General features: G+C 33.5%; 1 pseudogene; it reads right to left on the reverse strand.

Annotated features, from left to right (window-relative positions):
• Positions 1 to 215: 215 nt before the first annotated feature.
• On the reverse strand, positions 216 to 1,956 carry LOC111988958 (elongation factor 1-gamma-like; annotated as a pseudogene).
• Positions 1,957 to 15,973: the final 14,017 nt, after the last annotated feature.

Below are 15,973 nucleotides of genomic sequence, written 5' to 3' on the forward strand. Positions count from 1 at the left end.
AAGCTTGGTCATCATTTAGATGCCAGAAGGAAATAGAACAATTCCATAATAAAATAAGATGTACCTCACCAGAGGAAGTTATACAGCATACTACACATCCAATTCTAGGTTTACACCATGCCAAAATATTAGTACCAATCTCCAATGAAGCAAAATCAACCCAGTGCTCTATGTGGACCAGAAAATTCAAGCATACAAAACAATAAGCATCATAACACACATGCATGCAGAAAGTGAGACACCATCCACAATACCTAGGTCATTATCGAAAGAAGATGACAAAAGAAGCCTTTAATAGCAACCTCACTGAAGTTGGTCTTGGTATTTGAGTACAGCCTCTTCCACTCATCCAGATTCCAGTATCATCTTACTTGGGGGCAGTAGATCAAGAGGATTCTTAGGTTTCGACTTTGGAGCCTCCTCTTCCTCACCAGGTTCTGATTTCGGCTTTGCTGATTCCTCCTTTTTGGGTTCATCCTTAGGTTTTGGTTTAGCAGATTCTTTTGGCTGAGATGCTTCTTCGTAACAGGAAGGACAGACTTATCTGTTTCAACTCTCCCAGAACCCTCTTGAAATTTGGTTGATTCACATGGTTCAGAAGTATCTTTCCACATAAGGGAACTTAGAAATAAAGCTATTAGTCATGAGTTGGGTGAAGCCCATGTATTAGTTGCACATTGTAACAATGTCAGCCAGGATTACAGAATTCCCAACAAGTGTTTGAAGCAAGATGAGTGTCTAGAGCATCCAGCACTCTCTTCAATGAAGAAATTGCAGCTTCCTTGGCCTTCACACAAAAACACATTCACTTGAATCACTTCAAATAAGGGCAGTGCATAGTTATGAGGGGATTATGAACATTTAGATTTTCCATGTAGAATATGTTAGCATGTTTATGATGTGGGCAAGCATTGTCATTGTTTTATGTATTTAATAAAAGTTGGATAAGTTGGAGTGTACTTCATTGAGCCTCTTTTGATATTTGGATCTTCATTGGTTGACTTTTTTCAATAGAATATATTGCCCACATTAGGCTATGAGCTTTAACTCAAATGACACCTCCTCCCCATATAAGTTTTAGGTGGAGGGTGAAGTTGTGAATTCAAGACTCATTAGGTGTGCATAACTTACCAATATATATATATATATATATATATATGTCCCCCTTTAATTTTGAATTTGCATTAAAAAAAAAAAAATTCCTTATTTCATTCATTTTATCTAAGTTTTCCATAAAACTTGTTCATCATTTAGATGCCTAAGGAAGTAGAACAATTCCATAATAAAATCAGATGTAGCTCACCAGAGGAAGGTATATTGCACATTCAATTCTAGGTTTACATCACGCCAGAATATTAGTATCAATCTCCAATGATGGAAAATCAATCCAGTGCTCTATGTGGAACAGAAAATTCAAGCGTACAAAACAATAAGTATCATAACACACATACATTCAGAGAGAGAGAGCACCATCAGTAGTACCAAACATCTGGCACAATCAATATGAGAAGAAGCATAAAGGGGATTGTTACCCTTCAGGCAAGTAATTACAGCAATAGGTAAAAAACCCATAAGTTCCAACACAACAATCTTCGAAGGATGACCACAATTAATGGGTGAGGGAGGAAAATTTATAGTCTTACCATAACATGCTATAGAATTGCTCTCAAATATTGGACCAACAGGTGTTTCCAACACAGGAACCTACAAGAAGAATAGATTTAATAGTAAAGCCTTTGATCAACCTAACATACAATTAGTAGTATAGATTACCGCAAATTCCACAATATAGAAAATACATTCCCAATAGGTTCATCTTGAGAAACTCAGGAGTTCTATTACAGACACCCATCTCAAAATTTGGGGACAGTTTGACTTTCACACCAGTGTACTCAACAGAGATGAGTGTCTTCAAAGAATTTTTATTGTCTTCCCAGCATGCAAGATCTGCAATATAGATCATGAAGCCCTGTTAGCAAAGGAATATCATCAAATACAATCAATCCATAAAAAAAAAAAAATGATTAATCAATAGTGATGGCTCAATGAATCGGTGCATTCCAGCAGTTGCATAGGCACACATGCGAGATGGTCACAATTATCACCATCATCAATTTCATCAAAACATTGAGCTCAACTCCCTAAAGCTTTGACATCTCTTTATATACATAGATACACAATTCAAAATTTCAAATTCATAATCACATAAGAAAAACTAAAGCATCAAACCATTTACTTGCATAAAAACTAAAAACATTTATTAGAAACATATTTTCCAGTTTCTTGGAATCCAATCAGTATACTAATAAAACTTAGAATGCACAAGTTCCTCATGTAAACAAAATTCTTAAGAGTTATTTGATCCACAGATTCCTCTTTCTATGGCATGATAACAGCTCAGTAATTCCAACACAAAATTATCATCATAATGTAACAATAATAGCCCACAAAGTTTGTGAGATTCAACTTCTCTAATATTTTGTGTAACTTGATGAAAGGGGAGAATTTCCAACTTTTTATTAGATGCATAATCACAATACTATAACTTTGAACATGCCAGCCTTCTCCAATAATTTCTACTGTTTATTAAGGGATAGCAATGAAAATAAAGCATTTACAAATATTAGAACTGATTACTCTTGACACAGCGGTTTTAAGGGCATGCTTAAATTTAATTTTTGCACAACCACAAATCCTACCACAAACACACTATTAGCTAAATTCTGCATAAGCATCTACAAGACTTTTGAAAAAAAAAATTTAAAAAGGTGTAAATCAAGTCATATCATTACTATGCCATTGTTCAAGTTCATCAGCCTGTTAAGGACTTACAGATCAACATTCTTGCTAGTGTTATCCCAGGAAAATGTGACAGTTTACTGATGCAGACACAGGGTTTTGAAAACAAATTTCCATTGAAAGAAAACTAAAATAAAATCTTTTAGACACACAGAAAAACCACCAAAATTAGTGTGTATTTGAGTAACTTATTTTTATTGGCTTGAAAACTAAGTTTGCTTAAAAAATAAGCTCAGAAATAGTATAGTTATACTTAGGAAAAGTGCTGCTTTGAAACATGTACATATGCTAATGGTGACAATAATCTGAATTTTATGCTAAAACAAGTGGGCCCTTAAACACATCAGCAAACTCATTATACAAAAGAATAAAATGATTAACAAACAAAAATCAAGAACATTTTTTTATTCAGCAATACGATATTGCAGCAAATAAACATTGGTATCAAGCATGAAAGAGTGGGTGAGGTTAAGCTCACAATGGATAGGTCAAACCACCCTAAAGCAATAAATAAACACGTGAGCATGTGTGTGTGTGTTGCATATGAAACGAATTTCATTATTTTGACAATCAATCTTTGATGAAACCATGGAAGATTGATTTGTTTTTACTTTGCATTTTTGTTCTTTCAAGACTTATTTTTGTTGTTCTGCCAAATACTTGACAAAATTTTCATCCAAGATAATGGTTTCTAATGCGGAATCAGATTCCAAGTTGATTTCAAGACTTTTTCTCAAAAATACAAAGTAACAAAGAAGACTTTGCTACAATTGAATGAAAAGGTGTGTTCAATAGAAACAAAGCTAGAAGATTTGTTAGCTATTCTAGATATCTTGATAGGATGGAACTTATAAAGAACTTAGATATTCTAAGTTAGACCCAAATTTATCACCACCCTATTTGGCAAACATTGCACCTGTTATCCCTTCAAAGTCTGATGGAAATGGCCTTACCAATTAGCTGCCACAGCAACCTCAATTAGGTATTGGGATTGGATCGATTCTTCAAGGTCTGGTACTAAGGAGAGATAAACTCAGCCTAATGATTCACCACTAGTCCAACTTCAAAAAAAAAAAAGAGGAATGCATCACATGGACAATAGCTCAACCACAAAGGAGCAAGATGAGCAAAAAGTTGATCATGGAAAAGTTAAGACTAAGGAAGATATTGACTTTAAGTTGAAAGGCCTTCCAAGCATTCATTTTATTATTCCGAATGAATTTACCAATATGGCAAGAAAGAAAGATTCTTTGATCTTAATGCTTACAAAGTGAATGAAGGATTGATACAACCTTCAAGTTTTTTTTTTTTTTGCTAGGTTGGTACAAGTTTGAAGTTTAAAGGTTCTTATATTTCAGTACTTTAAACCTCAAGGACAAGTATTTTTCTCAACCGGGGGAGAATGATGCAACCATGGAAGATTGACTTGTTACTACTTAGCAAATTCATCATTCAAGATTCATTTTATGGGTTCCATGAGTGAATTCCAATTGAAATGAAAGTCATGTGGTTTTAAAGGACTAGTTATACATATCCTGGGCTTAAACCAATCTTTTTATTTGGTTTTTATATAATAAGTTATGGTGAAATTTGTATCCAAGGGAAAACTATGATTTCTACAATTCTTGTGAATTAAGGGTATTTGGTATTGAGGTTCGTTGGACCTTTTTTTTTTCCCCTTCCTTTCTCTTCTCTCTTATCTTCTTCTCTTTGTTGTGGTATTGTTCATACAACTCTTGAACACCATAAAATCCTCTCTTTTTCTTCTTCCTTACGACCTCAAATCAATGCATTCCTTTACCTATCATAACCATAATACCCCACAATTTTTTTTCCTACCAAATAGCCTTCAAATAACTCATCAAACTACCTTTTAGTTCTAACAAAACCCAAAAACCCTTTCTTTGACAATTTCTAAACCCTAGATCCACAACTCCTACTTCTAAACCCACCACAAGATCCTACGTCAATTTGGTTCAAGTTCATCTGGTCAAATAGACTAAGCAAAGCCAATTTCCAACTAAAACCATCTTTTAACTCCACAGAAGCTTATTGCAGCAAGGTTCATCCTACGTTAATCAGGGATCTGCTCCTCAACTTAACTCCACAAAGGCTTATTGCAGCAAGTTTCACAAGTCTATTTTCACTTGACCCTTATCTGGCCATGCACTACATGTCTACATCCTTAAATTTGACCTGACATTAAAAGACCAACCAAAATTGATTTTATTATTCATCAAAAAAATGAAAAGAACCACACAAAAAAAAGTCATACACAATAATCTGCAGCACAACTAGTGAATAATAATAGTATCCCATAGCAACAATCTTCATTTGTTCATGTTAGACCCTTATACCAGCCTACCACTTTGAATCATCTCACAGGATTTATTCAGCAAGAAAATTAGGACAAATTTTCTTCCAAAACTGTGTTGTAGAAATCTCCGCCAACCAATTACTTGGCAGTTCATATGACCATTTGTCTGGATTTTGCTTACATAACTCATTATTAACTCATTTAAATAACACACATGAACACTAATTAGGTTACGCGATTAGAAGTACACAACGGATGCTTATTCGAATCCTTACTTAGATGGTTGAGGAATTCCTGTCCCAAAAATTAAGGATTGCTATCACTAATTATCCAGCTAATTCATATGCCTAATCAAATTTCAGCAGCACCAACATCTCACTGATTGAATGATTTTGTGTCACCATATACAGCCATTTTATACTGTATACAAGAATTTGCAGAAGAAGTGAACCTAATATTCACTCTGTTGCTCCAATATGTAATTTCTCCAATAATTTACAACATACCATCTCAAAAGCTAGACTTTAAGAAAGAATCATAGCACATCAAATAATATTAACAAACTTTTGTTTTTTTAAATGCCTAAAAATCAAAATAAGAAAAACGAAGAAATAAACTTGCCGTGATAATTGTGTGTGCTGGTCGACGGCGAATGAATTGATGCCGGAGTTTTGTTCTTCCGCCGGAGACGAAGCCGGACGATGACGCTGCATAATTCATATGCCTAATCAAATTTCAGCAGCACCAACATCTCACTGATTGAATGATTTTGTGTCACCATATACAGCCATTTTATACTGTATACAAGAATTTGCAGAAGAAGTGAACCTAATATTCACTCTGTTGCTCCAATATGTAATTTCTCCAATAATTTACAACATACCATCTCAAAAGCTAGACTTTAAGAAAGAATCATAGCACATCAAATAATATTAACAAACTTTTGTTTTTTTAAATGCCTAAAAATCAAAATAAGAAAAACGAAGAAATAAACTTGCCGTGATAATTGTGTGTGCTGGTCGACGGCGAATGAATTGATGCCGGAGTTTTGTTCTTCCGCCGGAGACGAAGCCGGACGATGACGCTGCATGTACCTCCGTGAGTAGAAGAGTTAAAGAGAGAGAGAGAGAGAGAGTTGAAGAAGAATTGAAAGGGGAAGAGAGTAATAAATGAGGTGAAAAAGGCTGAAGTTGTGGCTCCAAATGCTGTTTTCAGAGTAGCAAGATAATTTTTTTAAAAATCAGCAACGGAATCATGATCTCAAATCACGATTTTGAACTCGTAAAATTGTCACTTTTAAAAAATTATTTAAAAAATTAAAAAAAATAGTTGTAGACTTGCAGTGAGTAGTGACCTTTTTAGCCGAATGTTCCAAATCTTCTGAGTATTCGGATCAGTATGTTTAAAATCATGTAAAATTATGTAAACTTTAATTTTTATATATTTTTACTTAAAAATGCACTCCATCAGCTCTTTTAAAATTGTATAAAAATGTGTATTTCTTTACACGAGCTACAGTAACCGTGTAAATATACACGGTTATTGTAGCTCGTGTAAAGAATAATTTATTCATTTTCATTCGCTCGTTTTTTTTTTCTCTCTTTTCCGGCTCAACAAACTCAGTATCTCATCTTCCTCTTTTTCCTAAGATGCACACAACCAGACAAATCAACACACAAACACATCCAGACAATCAACACACAAAATAGAGATACACTTGCTTTAAAAAAAAAAAAAAACACAGAACAATCAACACACAAAACAGAGATACACTTGCTTTAAAAAAAAAAAAAAAAAAAAACACAGAGATACACAAACACGGAGATCGGAGATCGGCGATGCGGATCGGAGCTGTGGCGGATGGGTTTTGTGATTTGGTGGTGGATCAGTGATGCGGCTGTGGAGATCGGTGATGCGGAGCTTCGGTGGTGGAGATTTGGTGGTGGATCGGTGGCGTTTGGTGGTCGGAGCTGTGGCAGATGGGTTTTGTGATTTGGTGGTGGATCGGTGATTCGGAGCTTCGGTGGTGGAGATTTGGTGGTGGATCGGTGGCGTTTGGTGGTTAGAGCTGTGGCGGATGGGTTTATGGTGGATCGGTGATGCGGGGCTGTGGAGATCGTTGATGTGGAGCTTCGGTGGTGGAGGGTGGTGGATCGGTGGCGTTTGGTGGTCGGAGCTGTGGCGGATGGGTTGGAAGAGAAGACCAGAGAGTGGGTGTAGAGAGAAAGAGAGTAAGAGCGTGAAAGAAACCAGAAAATGAAAGAGAGAGAGAGGGCGCGGGTATTTAAGGGAGGTAGGTAAAAAGAAATAATAAAAAAATAGAGTGTAATGAATATTTTATTGAAATAACTTGTAAAATAAATGAATTGATGTGGGTGTTTTGTAAAAGTGAATATGTAAAATAGAAAAAGTAAGTTTTTAGTGTAAAAATGAATGTGTAAAATAAACACACTGATGCGAATGTTCTAACAGTTTAGCCAAATTTTTATACTGTTTTGTGGGTTAACAGTCTTACTTATTTATTATTTTAAATATATTTTTTAACAGATGCTCTAACTATTATCTATTATATTTAAATATTATTTTACCATCATTTCTTTAATATTATTTTTATTCTTTATTTTTAAAGTGCATAGCAGAAAAGAGAGAGGTTGAATATTTTAATCATAAAAATTTATTTGGAGAGCAATAGAAACTCTTTACGTGTGGAGAGTACTGCAATTTATCTACTCTATTTTTTACAATTTAGAGAGGTTGTTAGAGCTCATTTTTGTGGGTTTGCTCTCCAAACATAATTTTAGAGAGGTTATTGGAGATGTCCTTAAGGTTACTTAAAAAAATAACAAGCAAAATAGGGGATTACAAGTTAAAAAATAAAAAAAATAAAAATAAAAGAGCTTGAAATACATAGTTTTTTTTGTTAGAAATATTACATGAAAAATATATAAATAGAAAAATTACGCGTTAGGGTGCAACAAATTAAATTATATAGAATTTTAAAATTAGCAAATCAAACACTAAAACTTAAAAAAGTGACAATCTTATAAATAGAATTTTAGCAACGAAAAAAAAAATACAATCCCTTTTAAGTAATTAAAAAAGATCCAAGTAATTATAAAGATTTACCTTCTTGACCAGTCTGCATAATCCCTTTAGAATTTAGAGGGAAAAAAAAAAACCGTTTAGAATTTAGACACGATTCGAAGCAACCTTTTTTCAGGTTTAATCCCTTTTTTTTTTCTTTTTTTTTTTTCTTTTTGTCTTCTTTTTTCCTTAAGCCATGGAGCCCAAAATACACAATTCTAAGATTATTCTTTGGGGCCCTCTAAACGGGAATTTTTTTTTTTTTTTAAAAACAAAAAAACATCATATTTGTTGCCAAAAACATATCAAACAAACCCGGTGTCTCTCTTTATTTTCCTCGTACAGTTACAGACAAATTTTCTCTTAATATTTATAACTAGAAATCTGGAATTTGGATAAAGATTTGATCAACCTATAGATTAGTTCGATCATAGCATAATCAAATAAATAACACATATGCATGTGTACGTACCCAATAAAACTGATTGAATGAATTAGACAGAGTTGTAACAGTACGTACTTCAGCACACAATACAGAAAGAAAAAGCTGCAAATTAAGCCTTACACACAACAATTTTTTTTTTTTTTTTAAAACGAAAAAACATCATATTTGTTGCCAAAAACAAAACAAACAAAAACATATCAAACAAACCCGGTGTCTCTCTTTATTTTCCTCGTACAGTTACAGACAAATTTTCTCTTAGTATTTATAACCAGAAATCTGGAATTTGGATAAAGATTTGATCAACCTATAGATTAGTTCGATCATAGCATAATCAAATAAATAACACATATGCATGTGTACGTACCCAATAAAACTGATTGAATGAATTAGACAAAGAGTTGTAACAGTACGTACTTCAGCACACAATACAGAAAGAAAAAGCTGCAAATTAAGCCTTACACAACATAAAACACTAGTTCACCATACCATATTTAACAAACCAAGCATGGAATTTTAAGCTAACAAATGATGAGAAATACACAATACGCGGACTGATCTAGGCTAAGACAAAAGCGTTCATGTCATATTCAGTTCAGAGCTGGCCAAGTTGGATACTGATTTGGCTACTGCTGCTGGTAACATCGCTTGTGGCGCCATTGCTGGAATTATTCTTACAATTGCGAAGTGCCAGAATGAGTGCAACAATGAGAATCAGGAGGCTAACCATTGCTACTGCGAGTTTGACCTCCGAAAGCACTTGTTCTTCTTCTTCCCTGTACGATACAAAAAGATTAATGAAATCGTATAGAATATTATTCAACACTGAAAAGAAAAAAGTACATAATGCATGAAAAGGTTTAGGTAGTGTTTTGTTACCCGTTTAGAGGATGAGGAGGAGGGTTTTCAAAAGTGAAAGGAGGCGAAAACAGAGAGTCTGAAAATGGCTGAATGGGTTCCATTCTGGCTAGCTTGGAATAATGCTCTTACATTACTTAATTAGGACTTATATAGGCAGAGATTTTGTGGTCTCTTCTCTTCCTTATTATGCATGGGACCCATTCAAATGTTGAGATGATAATTAATCCACTGCAGACTAGCTAGTTAGGCACATTACATGGGCCTTGACAAGACTTTTTCTGTCCTCCTCGTTCATGGGACCCATTCGAATATTTATGCATCACTCATGTGGGACCCATTTTCCTCTCAAAGAACAAATAGGTCGGCTTGATCCTGTTCCTCAATATGAAAGGGAGAGAGTGTCCATTTAAAAGTCGACATTCTTTTTATTAAAAGCTAAGCGTCTCTTTGGTTTTAAAAAGTAGTGTATTTACTTTTTATTTTCTTTATTCTATGTTTAAATCATAAATTTCAATATAGAGAAAAGTATATATTTTCATATTTAGCAATGTTTAGTAAGTTGTTTTGAATACATAATACTTAGGTTTGGTCATTGTTATTATTTCAAGAAAAAGTAATTTTTCTCAATCACACACATCACATCATTATAAAAAAAAATTAAAAAAAGTAACTTTGTGTTTTCATAATAATTATGAATATGTCACTATATTAGTATTCATAGAAAATGAAAATCCTGAAAAGTTGTATTCATTTTTTATATTTAAATATAACTTTTATGATACTGAAAATGAAAACTAAATACAAATACTAAAACCGAACTAAATTTTTAGTGGTGGGACCCACTAAAAACTGAAAATGAAAACAAAAAAGATTGCTTTTTTCAGCTAACCAAACAAGCCCTAAGATTTTTTTATTAAAAAAAAAAAAAAGAAGCTAAGATTATTTTCATAGAAATCTAAGGCCTATAATTTGCCACTCCATTTAAAATCAGTAACTCAACCTTAAAACAATGGCAAAACCTACTTTTTTCTATTTTACACATTTATTTTTACAAAACACTCATACCAGTTTGTCTATTATACAAATTTATTTAAATAAAATATTAATTTCTTTGCCACACAGCCACCGACCTACACCCACGATCCACACTGGTATCACACCGGAATCCACACAACCCACCGGCAGATAACCAGAAAAACAAAATCCACAGAATCCACACAACCCACAAAACCCACCAGCAGAAACCCAGAAAAATAAAACCCACACAATCCACACAACCCACAAAACCCACCGGTAGAAACCCACACAACCCATCGGAATCCACACAATCCACAAAACCCACTGACGATTTGATCGGCGTGGTTGGTGATCGGCGTGGTTAACACCCACGATCCACACTGGTATCACACCGGAATCCACACAACCCACCGGCAGATAACCAGAAAAACAAAATCCACAGAATCCACACAACCCACAAAACCCACCAGCAGAAACCCAGAAAAATAAAACCCACACAATCCACACAACCCACAAAACCCACCGGTAGAAACCCACACAACCCATCGGAATCCACACAATCCACAAAACCCACTGACGATTTGATCGGCGTGGTTGGTGATCGGCGTGGTTCGATGATCGGCGTAGTTCGATGAATGGCTGCAATGGATGATCAGCGTGGTTTGATGATCGGCGATCGCGTGGCTTGATGATCACCCACCCAACCCGAAACCCACTAACGATTTAATGATTTGATCGGTGTGGTTTGATGATCGGAGAGGCCTTCGTTTGATGATTTGATCGGCGTGGTTGGTGATCGGCGTGGTTTGATGATCAACGTGGTACGATGAACGGCGGCAATTGATGATTAGCGTGGTTTGATGATCGGCGATTGCGTGACTTGATGATTTATCGGTGGCAAGTAACAGATGATCGGCAGCAATGGAGGATGATTTGATCAAATGAAGAAAGGGAGAGTGAGGTGAGAATCCTGAGATGCGGATGACCAAGAGACAATGAGAGAGAATAAATTATTAAAATAATAAATAGAAGAGCACAGTAACCGTGTAAATATACACGGTTACTGTAGCATGTGAATAATTTTATACATTTTTGCACATTTATAGAAGAACTGATGTAGAGCATTTTTGAGGTAAAATGTGTAAAAATGAGGACTTTTTCTATTATACAAGATTATACATACACTGATGCGAATGCTTTTAAGCATAAAGAACCGGATTTTTTGTTAATTCCATGAACCCCTAAAACCGGGGTTGGACCGCACAAACCAGTAAAAAGAACCGTGCGGTTCAACCCCTTAGCAATTTTTTTTTTTTTTTAAAAAAAACTTAACACAATTTTATTCTACTTATTTAAATTATCCATCTCTTACAAGGAATTTAAAAAAAATTATAATTAAAATCCTTCAAAGATATTCAACTTTACTTCAAAAATTAATAATAAATTTTAATGTTTTCATGGTTATTATTTTATTTTATTAACTTTCTTATTTAATTATTAAATATATGCTTGAAAATCATTAAATTTCCCTCACATATATAGTATATTGTCAATTTTGCTAGTTTTATAAATTTAATATCTATATGTAGGCTGTAATTAATTATTAAATTAATTATGACGTCATCACGGTTCGACCCTGGTTCGATCTTGGTTCGACTTCAAAAACCTTGAATCTCTCCCTTTTATGGTTCAATGAACGGTTCGGGTCTGAAAACCTTGCATCTTAAAACTGCAAACGAAAATTACTACAAATCCTTCTCTAGTATTTTCAAGGGTGAGCACAAAAAGACAAGGAATTGTGAAACATTCAATAGGTGGTGAACATGGGTGGAACCTGGCATGAGATACTATAGAAGACATAGTGCCTAATAATGAGAAAGATGACACTAATCATGTAAAATAGTTTTCTAGTGAAGAGTATAGTTGAGATCATGTGGAAATTTCAATATAACTCGTGTTTTTAAGTCATTCTCATTTTAGTATTTGCTACAAGCAGGGACGGAGTCAAGAGTTTGATTCAGGGGTAGGCGGGGCGAAGTATAAACAACAACAACAAAAAAATTTATAAAAATACAAATGAGCACCCATTCAGTATATATTAATAAACTATCAACAAATAAAAAGACACAAAATAATTCTTTCTTAATATATTATAATGCAATTATCTCAACATATTTAAATCTTAAAAATCATTAATAATTAAATTCATATTAAATGTCAAAGTAATTTATTTTTCATTACATAAAATCAAAGAGTCCGTGAAAAACTCATTTTCCAAATGTTAAAGCTAAATCTCCCTCAAAAAAAAAAATGTTAAAACTAAATGACAAATAAACAAATAAAAGAGGCACATACACACAAGACACCTACTATGCACACAGCACAACAACATTGTTTTACAATTCACACAACATATGATATGATCAACTAATTTTATCAAATTTAAACGACTAACCAAGATTCAAATCAACTCATCTTGAAAAGGAGCTAAGCAGTTTTATTGTTACTAACAGAAACAACTATTTTTCACATATAAAAAACCAATAATAAAATCAGACTACTATTTGTCTATTTCTATTATTCTATATATATATATATATATATATCGAATATGAGACAAGCCTAATTAAGCTATTCTTTATGCACACAATGGCAATGGAGTTATGACATATGACTTACACGGTTATACCATGGCATAGAGAGAGATAGAGAACCATGTTCTCGGAAGAGAAACGTGTGGGTTCCACCCTTTGATTTTGGCCTCGTGTAACTTGCTTTGTAGCCACGAGAGAGAGAGAGAGAGAGAGAGAGAGAATTTTGGTCTTGTGTGAATTAGCTTTGTTGGAGAGAGAGAACGGTTTTGGTTTTGTGTAAATTAGGTTTATAGGAGAGAGATAGAAAGTCTTGTATGAATTAGCTTTGTAGGAGAGAGAAAGATTTTGGCTGTGTAAATTAGATTTGTAGGAGAGAGAATAAAATTTTGGTCTCGTGCGAATTAGCCTTGTAGGAGAGAGAGAGTGGAGAGAGAAATTTCGGTCAGCTTTATAGGCTAGAATTGAGAGAGAGAGAGAGAGAGAGAGAGAGAGAGTGGAAGACAACTGTACCTGTGGTTTCCACCCTTACATTTTGGTCTCATGTTTTTCTTATCCTTAACAAGGAGAACCAGTGGCAGCATCCCTCAAGAAAAATAATAAGAGAGAGAGAGAGAGAGAGAAGCAATAGTATCAAATTATCAAATAATGGGGTAGCGTGGTATATGGGATGATGGGGATCCTTTGAAAAAGGTAGAGAAAGAGAGAGAGAGAGAGAGGCAATAGTATCAAATTATCAGAGAGAGAAAGAGAAAGAGAGAGAGAGAGAGAGAGAGTAGCATCAAATTATCAAATAAAGGGGTAGCGTAGGATGTGGGATAATTGGGATCCTTCAAAAAACTGAAAAAGGCAACGACGTAGAGCCACATGATTGGGTTCTCTAATTAGAAATTTAGAATGAGTCGACTTTTTTATTTTTTTTTATTTTTTTTTTATGAATAAGCCGACTTATGAGTTCAATATTAGAAGACTCTAATATGGACTTGATTTCTTCTGAGTTTATGATTTCGTTTGTATTAATTAATTGGTTAATCTTATTAATTTTTTTAATAGGTTAATTAAGTTTAGTTATATGGATCTGTTGCAAGGGTTATGAAACATTTTTTTTCTTTTTTTCTTTTTTGATGAATATAGAACATAATTTTCAGTTTCTCGGAATCCAAACATTATACTAATAAAACTTAGAACGCACAAGTTCCTCATATACACTAATGCTTCAGAGCTATTTGTTACACAAAATTCTTCTTCCTCTTTGTCTTTTTTTTTTTCTTTGAGAAGACACAAATTCCTCGTTATATGGCATGATAACAGCTAAATAATACCAACACAAATTTGTCATCATAATGTAACAAATGATGGTTCTAGGATATATTTTTAGGGGGGGTCAGTAAGAAAATGCATTTTGAGTTAAAAAAAAAAATGAATCATGTGGTCTATGTGATTTTTTTATTACAAATTTGTCTATAGTAAGTACTAGCAAGAGAATAAAAGATAAAAAGTGTTGCGTTTATAATATTTTCATAATATTTTTTTATCAAATCTTAGGTGATAAGTTATTATTAGTTTTAATTTAAACTCATTACTGAAATTACTTTTTTGTCCATCAGTAATAGTCAGCAACAATCTGTCATTTAAAATTTATTGTGAACATAGCGTTTCTCATATAAGATAAATTATAAGTTCATTGTCCATAAAAAAGAAAAAAAAAAAGAAAAAAAAAGAACTATAATTTCATTGCATATTGTTTCTTAATACAATGAACATACTAATTATTATTACTAAGATTAAATTTTTGAAATCATCTATTGTTCCTCAAAAAAAAATAATAATAATTATTGTTATTAAGTGAACTCCAAGCAAGATCTAAATGGATTTTTTTATGGGTTTTTTTTTTTTTTTTTTTTTTTTTTTGTGTGTTTAATAAGACCAAGATATTGTCAAGATGATCATATTTTAGTTTATTTCAGTTAGGCTTAAAAAAATTTAGGTTCAAGAGACTCAAAATTTTATTTTAAGAATGTCAAATAAAAAAAATTATATAATAATGTTTTTTTTTGGGCCCAGCTCAGGGGGTTTAATTGAACCCCTGGACTGTACCTGGAGCTGCCCATGACAATAATAGCCCACAAGAGAGAGAGATCGTGTGTGTGTGTGTGTGTGTGTGTGTGTGTGTGTGTTTATTGCTCTTTATTACCTAGGTAGGAATGATAGAGAGTGAGACAGGAAGGAGAGAGTTTTGTTTCTCTATAATATCTAGGTAGGAATGAGAGAAAAAAGAGGGGATAGTGGGGTAGCGTGGAATGTGGGGTCCTTAAAAAAGCAGAAGGTGGCAATGATGGATTAAAGTCATTAGACTTATGATATATATGAGTTAGACTTATGGCAACGAAGAATATGACTTTCATTTTAAAAAAAAAAAAAAAAAAGGGAAAAGAAGAGAGGTTGTCCTTAACTTGATCTTAAGAAAACTTCAACAATAGATCAAGGTAAGCATTATAATTAATTTGGGTAGTTGTGAAATCATGATAATTCAAGAGTCTAGAATTTATAAGATGGTTGTTTATAATTTACAATCCACACTTAATATGAAATATGTTCTTAGATTGTCTTTTAGGTGATAATTCAAGATCCTAGAGCCAAGTTACGTAATCTTGTATTCCCTTTAAGATTGTCTTTTTCTATTTTATATAAACCCACAATTGTTTGGTGTAAGAGATCCATGATGTAGTTCCGAATTCTCTTAGTAAATGGGCAAGCAATGAAATTTTAGTAGTTTAAAATATAATCTGTCCAATGTTGGACAGATTTTTTGAGCCCCAAATCTCTCTCTCTCTCTTTCGTATAATTAATTTGTGTAGAAGT

The sequence above is a fragment of the Quercus suber genome, unplaced genomic scaffold, assembly GCF_002906115.3.
Source record: "Quercus suber isolate HL8 unplaced genomic scaffold, Cork oak 2.0 scaffold_395, whole genome shotgun sequence".
NCBI classification, from domain to species: domain Eukaryota; kingdom Viridiplantae; phylum Streptophyta; class Magnoliopsida; order Fagales; family Fagaceae; genus Quercus; species Quercus suber.